General features: G+C 41.0%; 1 non-coding gene across 1 annotated transcript; it reads left to right on the top strand.

Moving 5' to 3' along the window:
* The first annotated feature begins 11,725 nt into the window (after positions 1 to 11,725).
* Positions 11,726 to 11,832, top strand: LOC148296581 (small nucleolar RNA R71). The gene has a single exon (XR_015834171.1). It is a non-coding gene; the product is annotated as a small nucleolar RNA R71 (small nucleolar RNA).
* The last annotated feature ends 704 nt before the right edge of the window (positions 11,833 to 12,536 follow it).

Genomic DNA, 12,536 nt, shown 5'->3' with positions numbered 1-12,536 from the left:
TATGATGTTTCCCAAGTTTTGGACTCGATCCGAAATCAATAGGTATTTCAAATTGGACCATTCAAGTTCAACGACAGTTCGTTCCTAATTGGAGTGGTTGGTGTATTCCATACTTCTAGCGATTGGATTTCACTCAAAACTCACCAAATGACTCCTACCACCATATTATTATGTTGCCCAAGTTTTGGGCTCGATCCGAAATCAATAGGTGTGAGAAATTGGACAATTCAAGTTCAACGGCAGTTCGTTACTAATTGGAGTGGTTGGTGTATTCCATACTTCTAGCGATTGGATTTCACTCAAAACACCCCAAATGACTCCTCCCACCATATTATGATGTTGCCCAAGTTTTGGGCTCGATCCGAAATCAATAGGTGTTCCAAATTGGACAATTCAAGTTCAACGGCAGTTCGTTCCTAATTGCAGCGGTTGGTGTATTCCATACTTCTAGCGATTGGATTTCACTCAAAACTAACCAAATGACTCCTCCCACCATATTATGATGTTGCCCAAGTTTTGGGCTCGATCCGAATTCAATAGGTCTTCCAAATTTGACAATTAGAGTTCAACGGCAGTTCGTTCCTAATTGGAGTGGTTGGTGTGTTCCATACTTCTAGCGATTGGATTTCACTCAATACTAACCAAATGACTCCTCCAACCATATTATGATGTTGCCCAAGTTTTGGGCTCGATCCGAAATCAATAGGTGTGAGAAATTGGACAATTCAAGTTCAACGGCAGATCGTTCCTAATTGGAGTGGTTGGTGTATTCCATACTTCTAGCGATTGGATTTCACTCAAAACTCACCAAATGACTCCTCCCACCATATTATGATGTTGCCCAAGTTTTGGGCTCGATCCGAAATCAATAAGTGTGACAAATTGGACAATTCAAGTTCAACGGCAGGTCGTTCCTAATTGGAGTGGTTGTTGTATTCCATACTTCTAGCGATTGGATTTTACTCAAAACTCCGCAAATGACTCCTCCCACCATATTATGATGGTACCCAAGTTTTGGGCTCGATCCGAAATCAATAGGTGTGAGAAATTGGACAATTCATGTTCAACGGCAGTTCGTTCCTAATTGGAGTGGTTTGTGTATTCCGTACTTCTAGCGATTGGATTTCACTCAAAATTCACCAAATGACTCCTCGCACCATATTATGATGTTGCCCATGTTTTGGGCTCGATCCGAAATTAATATGTGTGAGAAATTGGACAATTCAAGTTCAACGGCAGTTCGTTCCTAATTGGAGTGGTTTGTGTATTCCATACTTCTAGTGATTGGATTTCACTCAAAATTCACCAAATGACTCCTCCCACCATATTATGATGTTGCCCAAGTTCTGGGCTCGATCCGAAATCAATAGGTCTTCCAAATTTGACAATTAGAGTTCAACGGCAGTTTGTTCCTAATTGGAGTGGTTGGTGTATTCCATACTTCTAGTGATTGGATTTCACTCAAAACTCAGCTAATGACTCCTCGCACCATATTATGATGTTGCCCAAGTTTGGGGCTTGATCCGAAATCAATAGGTGTGAGAAATTGGGCAATTAAAGTTCAACGGCAGTTCGTTCCTAATTGGAGTGTTTGGTGTATTCCATACTTCTAGAGATTGGATTTCACTCAAAACTCACCAAATGACTCCTCCCACCATATTATGATGTTGCCCAAGTTTTGGGCTCGATCCGAAATCAATAGGTGTTCCAAATTGGACTATTCAAGTTCAACGGCAGTTCGTTCCTAATTGCAGTGGTTGGTGTATTCCATACTTCTAGTGATTGGATTTCACTCAAGACTAACCAAATGACTCCTCCCACCATATTAAGATGTTGCCAAAGTTTTGGGCTCGATCCGAACTCAATAGGTCTTCCAAATTTCACAATTAGAGTTCAACGGCAGTTCGTTCCTAATTGGAGTGGTTGGTGTATTCCATACTCCTAGCGATTGGATTTCACTCAAAACTCACCAAATGACTCCTCCCACCATATTATGATGTTGCCCAAGTTTTGGGCTCGATCCGAAATCAATAGGTGTGAGAAATTGGACAATACAAGTTCAACGGAAGTTCGTTCCCAATTGGAGTGGTTGGTGTATTCCATACTTCTAGCGATTGGATTTCACTCAAAACTCAACAAATGACTCCTCTCACCATATTATGTTGTTGCCCAAGTTTGGGGCTCGATCCGAAATCAATAGGTGTGAGAAATTGGACAATTCAAGTTCAACGGCAGTTCGTTCCTAATTGGAGTGGTTGTTGTATTCCATACTTCTAGCGATTGGATTTCACTCAAAACTCACCAAATGACTCCTCTCACCAAATTATGATGTTGCCCAAGTTTTGGGCTCGATCCGAAATCAATAGGTGTGAGAAATTGGACAATTCAAGTTCAACGGCAGTTCGTTAGTAATTGGAGTGGTTGTTGTATTCCATACTTCTAGCGATTGGATTTCACTCAAAACTCACCAAATGACTCCTCTCACCAAATTACTATGTTGCCCAAGTTTTGGGCTCGATCCGTAATCAATAGGTGTGAGAAATTGGACAATTAAAGTTCAACGGCAGTTCGTTCCTAATTGCAGTGTGTGGTGTATTCCATACTTCTAGCGATTGGATTTCACTCAAAACTCCCCAAATGACAACTCCCACCATATTACGATGTTGCCCAAGTTTTGGGCTAGATCCGAAATCAATAGGTGTTCCAAATTGGACAATTCAACTTCAACAGCGTGTTCGTTCCTAATGGCAGTGGTTGGTGTATTCCATACTTCTAGCGATTCGATTTCACTCAAAACTCACCAAATGACTCCTCCCACCATATTATGATGTTGCCCAAGTTTTGGTATCGATCCGAAATCAATAGGTCTTCCAAATTTGACAATTAGAGTTCAACGGCAGTTCGTTCCTAATTGGAGTGGTTGGTGTATTCCATACTTCTAGCGATTGGATTTCACTCAAAACTAACCAAATGACTCCTCCCACCATATTATGATGTTGCCCATGTTTTGGGCTCGATCCGAATTCAATAGGTCTTCCAAATTTGACAATTAGAGTTCAACGGCAGTTCGTTCCAAATTGGAGTGGTTGGTTTATTCCATACTTCTAGCGATTGGATTTCGCTTAATACTAACCAAATGACTCCTCCAACCATATTATGATGTTGCCCAAGTTTTAGGCTCGATCCGAAATCAATAGGTGTGAGAAATTGGACAATTCAAGTTCAACGGCAGTTCGTTCCTAATTGGAGTGGTTGTTGTATTCCATACTTCTAGCGATTGGATTTCACTCAAAACTCACCAAATGACTCCTCTCACCAAATTATGATGTCGCCCAAGTTTTGGGCTCGATCCGAAATCAATAGGTGTGAGAAATTGGACAATTCAAGTTCAACGGCAGTTCGTTCGTAATTGGAGTGGTTGTTGTATTCCATACTTCTAGCGATTGGATTTCACTCAAAACTCACCAAATGACTCCTCTCACCAAACTATTATGTTGCCCAAGTTTTGGGCTCGATCCGTAATCAATAGGTGTGCGAAATTGGACAATTCAAGTTCAACGGCAGTTCGTTCCTAATTGGAGTGGTTGTGTATTCCATACTTCTAGCGATTGGATTTCACTCAAAACACCCCAAATGACTTCTCCCACCATATTACGATGTTGCCCAAGTTTTGGGCTCGATCCGAAATCAATAAATGTTCCAAATTGGACAATTCAAGTTCAACGGCAGTTCGTTCCTAATTGCAGTGGTTGGTGTATTCCATACTTCTAGCGATTGGATTTCACACAAAACTAACCAAATGACTCCTCCCACCATATTATGATGTTGCCCAAGTTTTGGGCTCGATCCGAATTCAATAGGTCTTCCAAATTTGACAATTAGAGTTCAACGGCAGTTCGTTCCTAATTGGAGTGGTTGGTGTGTTCCATACTTCTAGCGATTGGATTTCACTCAATACTAACCAAATGACTCCTCCAACCATATTATGATGTTGTCCAAGTTTTTGGCTCGATCCGAAATCAACAGGTGTGAGAAATTGGACAATTCAAGTTCAACAGCAGTTCGTTCCTAATTGGAGTGGTTGGTGTATTCCATACTTCTAGCGATTGGATTTCACTCAAATCTCACCAAATGACTCCTCCCACCACATTATGATGTTGCCCAAGTTTTGGGCTCGACACGAAATCAATAGGTGTGAGAAATTGGAAAATTCAAGTTCAACGCAGTTCGTTCCTAATTGGGGTGGTTGGTGTATTCCATACTTCTAGCGATTGGATTTCACTCAATACTAAGCAAATGACTCCTCCAACCATATTATGATGTTGCCCAAGTTTTGGGCTCGATCCGAAATCAACAGGTGTGAGAAATTGGACAATTCAAGTTCAACAGCAGTTCGTTCCTAATTGGAGTGGTTGGTGTATTCCATACTTCTAGCGATTGGATTTCACTCAAAACTCCCCAAATGACTCCTCCCACCATATTATGATGTTGCCCAAGTTTTGGGCTCGATCCGAAATCAATAGGTGTTCCAAATTGGACAATTCAAGTTCAACAGTTGTTCGTTGCTAATCGGAGTGGTTGGTGTATTCCATACTTCTTGCGATTGGATTTCACTCAAAACTAACCAAATGACTCCTCCCATCATATTATGATGTTGCCCAAGTTTTGGGCTCGATCCGAAATCAATAGGTGTGAGAAATTGGACAATTCAAGTTCAACGGCAGTTCATTCCTAATTGGAGTGGTTGGTGTATTCCATACTTCTAGCGATTGGATTTCACGCAAAACTTACAAAATGACTCCTCCCACCATATTATGATGTTGCCCATGTTTTGGGCTCGATCCGAAATCAATAGGTGTGAGAAATTGGACAATTCAAGTTCAACGGAAGTTTGTTCCTAATTGGAGTGGTTGGTGTATTCCATACTTCTTGCGATTGGATTGCACTCAAAACTCACCAAATGACTCCTCCAACCATATTATGATGTTGCCCAAGTTTGGGGCTCGATCCGAAATCAATAGGTGTGAGAAATTGGACAATTCAAGTTCAACGGCAGTTCGTTCCTAATTGGAGTGGTTGGTGTATTCCATACTTCTAGCGATTGGATTTCACTCAAAACTCACCAAATGACTCCTCCCACCATATTATGATGTTGCCCAAGTTTTGGGCTCGATACGAAATCAATAGGTGTTCCAAATTGGACAATTCAAGTTCAACGGCAGTTCGTTCCTAATTGGGGTGGTTGGTGTATTCCATACTTCTAGCGATTGGATTGAACTCAAAACTCACCAAATGACTCCTCCCACCATATTATGATGTTGCCCAAGTTTTGGGCTCGATCCGAAATCAATAGGTGTGAGAAATTGGACAATTCAAGTTCAACGGAAGTTCGTTCCTAATTGGAGTGGTTGGTGTATTCCGTACTTCTAGCGATTGGATTTCACTCAAAACTCACCAAATGACTCCTCCCACCATATTATGATGTTGCCCAAGTTTTGGGCTCGATCCGAAATCAATAGGTGTTCCAAATTGGACAATTCAAGTTCAACGGCAGTTCGTTCCTAATTGGGGTGGTTGGTGTATTCCATACTTCTAGCGATTGGATTTCACTCAAAACTCACCAAATGACTCCTCCCACCATATTATGATGTTGCCCAAGTTTTGGGCTCGATCCGAAATCAATAGGTGTTCCAAATTGGACAATTCAAGTTCAACGACAGTTCGTTCCTAATTGGAGTGGTTGGTGTATTCCCTACTTCTAGCGATTGGATTTCACTCAAATCTCACCAAATGACTCCTCCCACCACATTATGATGTGGCCCAAGTTTTGGGCTCGACACGAAATCAATAGGTGTGAGAAATTGGAAAATTCAAGTTCAACGCAGTTCGTTCCTAATTGGGGTGGTTGGTGTATTCCATACTTCTAGCGATTGGATTTCACTCAAAACTAACCAAATGACTCCTCCCACCATATTATGATGTTGCCCAAGTTTTGGGCTCGATCCGAAATGAATAGGTGTGAGAAATTGGACAATTCAAGTTCAACTGCAGTTCGTTCCTAATTGGAGTGGTTGGTGTATTCCACACTTCTAGCGATTGGATTTCACTCAAAACTCACCAAATGACTCCTCCCACCATGTTATGATGTTGCCCAAGTCTTGGGCTCGATCCAAAATCAATAGGTGTGAGAAATTGGACAATTCAAGTTCAACGGCAGTTCGTTCCTAATTGGAGTGGTTGGTGTATTCCATACTTCTAGCGATTGGATTTCACGCAAAACTCACAAAATGACTCCTCCCACCATATTATGATGTTGCCCAAATTTTGGGCTCGATCCGAAATCAATAGGTGTGAGAAAATGGACAATTCAAGTTCAACGGAAGTTCGTTCCTAATTGGGGTGGTTGGTGTATTCCATACTTCTAGCGATTGGATTTCACTCAAAACTCACCAAATGACTCCTCCCACCATATTATGATGTTGCCCAAGGTTTGTTCTCGATCCGAAATCAATAGGTGTTCTAAATTGGACAATTCAAGTTCAACGGCAGTTCGTTCCTAATTGGTATGGTTGGTGTATTCCATACTTCTAGCGATTGGATTTCACCCAAAACTCACCAAATGAGTCCTCCCACCATATTATGATGTTGCCCAAGTTTTGGGTTCGATCCGAAATCAATAGGTATTCCAAATTGGACAATTCAAGTTCAACGGCAGTTCGTTCCTAATTGGGGTGGTTGGTGTATTCCATACTTCTAGTGATTGGATTTCACTCAAATCTCACCAAATGACTCCTCCCGCCACATTATGATGTTGCCCAAGTTTTGGGCTCGATCCGAAATCAATAGGTGTGAGAAATTGGACAATTCAAGTTCAACGGAAGTTCGTTCCTAATTGGAGTGGTTGGTGTATTCAATACTTCTTGCGATTGGATTTCACTCAAAACTCACCAAATGACTCCTCCCACCATATTATGATGTTGCCCAAGTTTTGGGCTCGATCCGAAATCAATAGCTGTGAGAAATTGGACAATTCAAGTTCAACGGAAGTTCGTTCCTAATTGGAGTGGTTGGTGTATTCCATACTTCTAGCGATTGGATTTCACTCAAAACTCACCAAATGACTCCTCCCACCATGTTATGATGTTGCCCAAGTTTTGGGCTCGATCCGAAATCAATAGGTGTGAGAAATTGGACAATTCAAGTTCAACGGCAGTTCGTTCCTAATTGGGGTGGTTGGTGTATTCCATACTTCTAGCGATTGGATTTCGCTCAAAACTAACCAAATGACTCCTCCCGCCATATTATGATGTTGCCCAAGTTTTTGGCTCGATCCGAAATCAATAGGTGTGAGAAATTGGACAATTCAAGTTCAACGGCAGTTCGTTCCAAATTGGAGTGGTTGGTGTATTCCACACTTCTAGCGATTGGATTTCACTCAAAACTCACCAAATGACTCCTCCCACCATATTATGATGTTGCCCAAGTTTTGTTCTCGATCCGAAATCAATAGGTGTTCTAAATTGGACAATTCAAGTTCAACGGCAGTTCGTTCCTAATTGGTATGGTTGGTGTATTCCATACTTCTAGCGATTGGATTTCACCCAAAACTCACCAAATGAGTCCTCCCACCATATTATGATGTTGCCCAAGTTTTGGGTTCGATCCGAAATCAATAAGTGTGAGAACTTGGACAATTCAAGTTCAACGGCAGTTCGTTCCTAATTGGAGTGGTTTGTGTATTCCATATTTCTAGCGATTGGATTTCACTCAAAACACACCAATTGACTCCAACCACCATATTATGCTGTTGCCCAAGTTTTGGGCTCGATCCGAAATCAATAGTTGTGAGAAATTGTACAATTCAAGTTCAACGGCAGTTCGTTCCTAATTGGAGTGGTTGGTGTATTCCATACTTCTAGCGATTGGATTTCACTAAAAACTCACCAAATGACTCCTCCCACCATATTATGATGTTGCCCAAGTTTTGGGATCGATCCGAAATCAATAGGTGTGAGAAATTGGACAATTCAAGTTGAACTGCAGTCTATGCCTAAGTATGCTTTCTTGCTCTTCTTCTGGAACACATCTTCTGATGAGTTGATCCGGGCAATGCTTGAATAAGAAAGGTTCATCCCATACATAATGTTTCACCATGGAAAAGAACTTCTTCTTATCCTGAGAAGTTAGATCATTTCTAAGAACACCACAAGCAAGATAATTAACAAAATCAGCATACCATGGCTCTTTGACTTGGGCAGCATATAGTTGTTCATCAGGGAAAGTCTCATTCAAGGGTAGCACAGCTCCTCCTTTTTCTTCAACCACAATTCTGCTCAAATGATCAGCTACCACATTCTCACATCCCTTCTTATCTCGAATCTCCAAATCGAATTCTTGCAGCAAGAGAATCCATCTAATCAAGCGTGGTTTGGCATCCTTCTTAGTGAGCAAGTATCTAAGGGCTGCATGGTCAGAATAAACAATTACTTTAGAACCAACAAGGTAAGAACGAAATTTTTCTAAAGCAAAAACCACAGCAAGCAACTCCTTCTCTGTTGTGGAGTAGTTGATTTGAGCATCATTCAAGGTCCGGCTAGCATAATGAATCACATGGTGCAGCTTGTTCTTCTTTTGACCTAAAACTGCACCAATAGCAAAGTCAGAGGCATCACACATTATTTCAAATGGTAAAGACCAATCCGGAGCTATGATAATAGGGGCTGAAGTTAGCTCCCTCTTCAAGGTAGAAAAAGCTTCCATGCAAGCTTCATTAAACTCAAAAACAGCATCCTTAGCAAGGAGATTACACAATGGCCTTGTAATGCTTGAGAAATTTTTGATGAACCTTCTATAGAATCCAGCATGACCTAGAAAGCTTCTAATTCCTTTAACAGAGGTAGGGGGTGGAAGATTTGAGATGAGGTCGATCTTGGCTTTATCCACTTCGATTCCCTTGCTTGAAATCACATGGCCTAGTACAATGCCTTGTCTCACCATGAAGTGACACTTCTCCCAATTCAAAATCAGATTTGTTTCCTGGCATCTTTTAAGCACTAGAGACAAGTGGTGAAGACAATTATCAAAAGAGGAACCAAAAACTGAAAAATCATCCATAAATACCTCAATGAATCGTTCCACCATATCTGAAAAGATTGACATCATGCATCTTTGGAAAGTTGCTGGGGCATTGCATAAACCGAATGGCATCCTTCTATAAGCAAACGTACCAAATGGGCATGTGAATGTGGTTTTCTCTTGGTCTTCCGGAGCAATGGGAATTTGATTATAACCTGAAAAACCATCAAGAAAACAATAGTAAGCATGGCCAGATAAACGTTCAAGCATTTGATCAATAAAAGGTAAGGGGAAATGATCTTTTCTAGTGGATGTGTTCAACTTCCTGTAATCAATGCAAACTCTCCAACCAGTGACAGTTCGTGTAGGAACTAGCTCATTCTTCTCATTCTTCACAACGGTGATTCCGGACTTCTTTGGAACAACTTGCACAGGGCTCACCCACTTAGAATCTGAAATTGGGTAGATGATTCCTACATCGAGTAGCTTTAAAACTTCAGCTCTAACCACCTCTTTCATGTTGGGATTTAGCCTCCTTTGGGCATCACGAGATGGTTTGCTGTCTTCTTCCATTAAAATCCGGTGCATGCACATGCTTGGACTAATTCCTTTGATGTCTGCTATGGTCCACCCAATGGCTGTTTTATGCTCTTTTAGAACTTTAATTAAGCTCTCTTCTTCATGTGAGGAGAGACCTGCAGCAATTATAACAGGGAGAGTTTCGTTAGCACCCAAATATGTATATTTAAGATTATTGGGAAGAGGTTTAAGTTCTAGCTTTGGTGGGATGACAATGGATGGCTCCAATTTCGTGGATGATGGTCCAAGAGGCTCGATTGGTGGCCTAAAGGATGGTGGGTATGGCGGAAACACTTCTAAGGCAGCCACCACTTCTTGGAACTCCGGTTCACAAAGATCTTCCTCTTCTTGTGTTAAGACAGCTTCTAGAGCATCATTAGACTTTCTCTGCAAAATTTTGGAAGAAACCTCATGATCCACAACATCAATTGAAAAGCAATAATCAAGAGAGATAGAAGGTTGAGATAGAGCATTAAGCATTTTAAATTCAACAGTTTCACCCAAAACAGTCATGGAGAGAGTGCTATCTTTCACTTTGATGATTGTGTCTGCAGTGGCCATGAATGGCCTGCCTAGGAGAATGGGATCAACACGATCTCCATTTGGATTGTCTTCCATGTCCATCACTACAAAATCAGCAGGGAGAATTAGTGTATTAACTTGAACTAGAATATCTTCTACAATACCTTTTGGATATTTTATAGAATGATCAGCTAGTTCAAGTCGCATTGAAGTCTTCTTCATCCCTTCTAAGCCAAGCTCTTGATAAACTGAATATGGCAAAACATTGATGCTTGCTCCCAAGTCCAACATGGCTCTTCCAACCTTCTTGCCTCCAATGTTAATGGGAATGTCAAAGCTGCCAGGATCATCTAGTTTTGGTGGAAGCTTCCTTTGCAATACAGCACTTACATTCTGGTCGAGCTTTACTCCTTCATTTGGAGCGAAATTGAGCTTGTGAGTTTTCAAGTCCTTGATGAATTTTCCATATGCAGGAATCTGTTCAATAAGATCAAGCAAAGGCAAATTGATATTAACTTTACTCAAAATATCATAAATCTCTTTAAAAGCCTTATCTTGCTTTGCTTTCTTAAGACGGCCTGGAAATGGAATCTGTGGAACATATGGAGCGGGTGGCACGTATCTATCTTCTTGAAGATGTGGTGGCACAAATTTGTCATCCCTTTTATGCAATTGGAATTGATCGGATTTCTGAGAATCTGATTTGGCCTTAGGAGCAGATTGAGAAGTTTTGAGTTGTTCTCCTTCCGTGGCCATGGTCTCCTCCTCTTCATTTTCTACAATCACAACATCATTTGAAAGATTAGAATCATCTTTATTATCAATGATCTTACCTGATCTGAGCACATGAATGGCCTTGGCTTCTGGGTTCTTTGGATTGATCTCAGTTTGGCTTGGCCATTTCCCAGGCACTCTTTGAGTTATTTCAGCAGCTATTTGGCCTAATTGGACTTCCAATTTGGAGATGGCAGCTTGTGTAGTTTGCTGAAAATTGGATTGGTTGATTGCCATCTGCTTCACTATATCTTCCAATGATGATGATGATTGTTGTGGCCTATGGAATGAAGGGGGATTTGCTTGATTATGGGTATTTCTCCATGAAAAGTTTGGATGATTCCTCCAACCTGGATTATAACTTTGAGAGTATGGATCATTTCTTGGACCTTGGTTGTAGGAATTTACCAACTTAGCTTGCTCTTGCACAAATTCTGGATATCCAGCCCCAAGTGGACAAGCTGTGGTAGCATGGTCATGAGATTCACAAATGCTACACACTTCCTTCGGAGGGCTTCTTGAGTTTAATGCAAGAAGAGCATCTAGCTTTTGTTCCAGTTTTGAAATCTGCACACTACAAGCATCATTAGAACCACTAATAACACGTTTACCTCTTGTATCCGTATGTTGGGTCTCCATTGCTATCTCCTCAAAGAGTTCGTACGTTTCTTCTGGAGTTTTGGTTTTAAAAGAACCACCTGCAAAATTGGTGACTATATTATGACTAGAAGGGGTTAGTCCTTTATAAAACATACGCATTTGAAGCTTTAATGGAATCCCATGATGAGGACATTGGTTGAGCAACCCATTGAATTTCTCCCATGCTTCACAAAACGATTCATCATCTTGCTGTGCAAATAACAAGATCTTGTCCCTAAGCATGTCGGTCTTTTGCGTGGAGAAGTATTTTTCCAGGAACTTCTTTTGAATGGCAGACCATGTAGTGAGTGAACCAGGCTTCAAAGAATTCAACCAATACTTCGCCTTATCCTTTAAAGTGTATGGAAACACTCTCATTCGAAGTTGATCTTCTGTCACACCTGTCAAGGGAAAAGAACTCACAACATTAAAAATATCCTTTATATGAGTCAATGGATCTTCATTAGGTAAACCATAAAAGGAAGGCAGCATATTAAGATGAGAAGATTTAAGCTCATAATTTCGAGCTACAGTGGGCAGCAAAATGCTTGAAGGAGATGCTGGAATTGTTGGGATATCAAGTTCTCCCATGAACTCAATGGCAGCCATCATTTCTTCTTCTTCTTGGTCTGAACTTGCTTCCGAATTTGAAAGTGAAGAACCGGGAAGTTCAGTGTGGAGAGCAAGACTTGTAAATGTAGCAAGAGCTTGCTCTTTTGCAGTTGACAACTCCCTTTCTAGACGATTCTGAATTTCAGAGGTCACTCGTCTGGGTTGCAATGATGGTCCTGCGTTCAAAGATCTAGAACGTTGGAACGAAGACCTCACTTGTTCAAGTAATGGATTTTTAGACATAAACTACCTGAAACAGAAAATTAGATTAATTAGAAACACTAAAAAGAATAGGGTAACCTTGGGCACATAACCAGGGAAGAACTTTCGTTCAG

This window comes from Prunus avium, chromosome 2 (assembly GCF_965620075.1).
Source record: "Prunus avium chromosome 2, drPruAviu1.hap1.1, whole genome shotgun sequence".
Classification (NCBI taxonomy): Eukaryota; Viridiplantae; Streptophyta; class Magnoliopsida; order Rosales; family Rosaceae; genus Prunus; species Prunus avium.
This window is presented reverse-complemented; position numbering and strand designations above follow the sequence as displayed.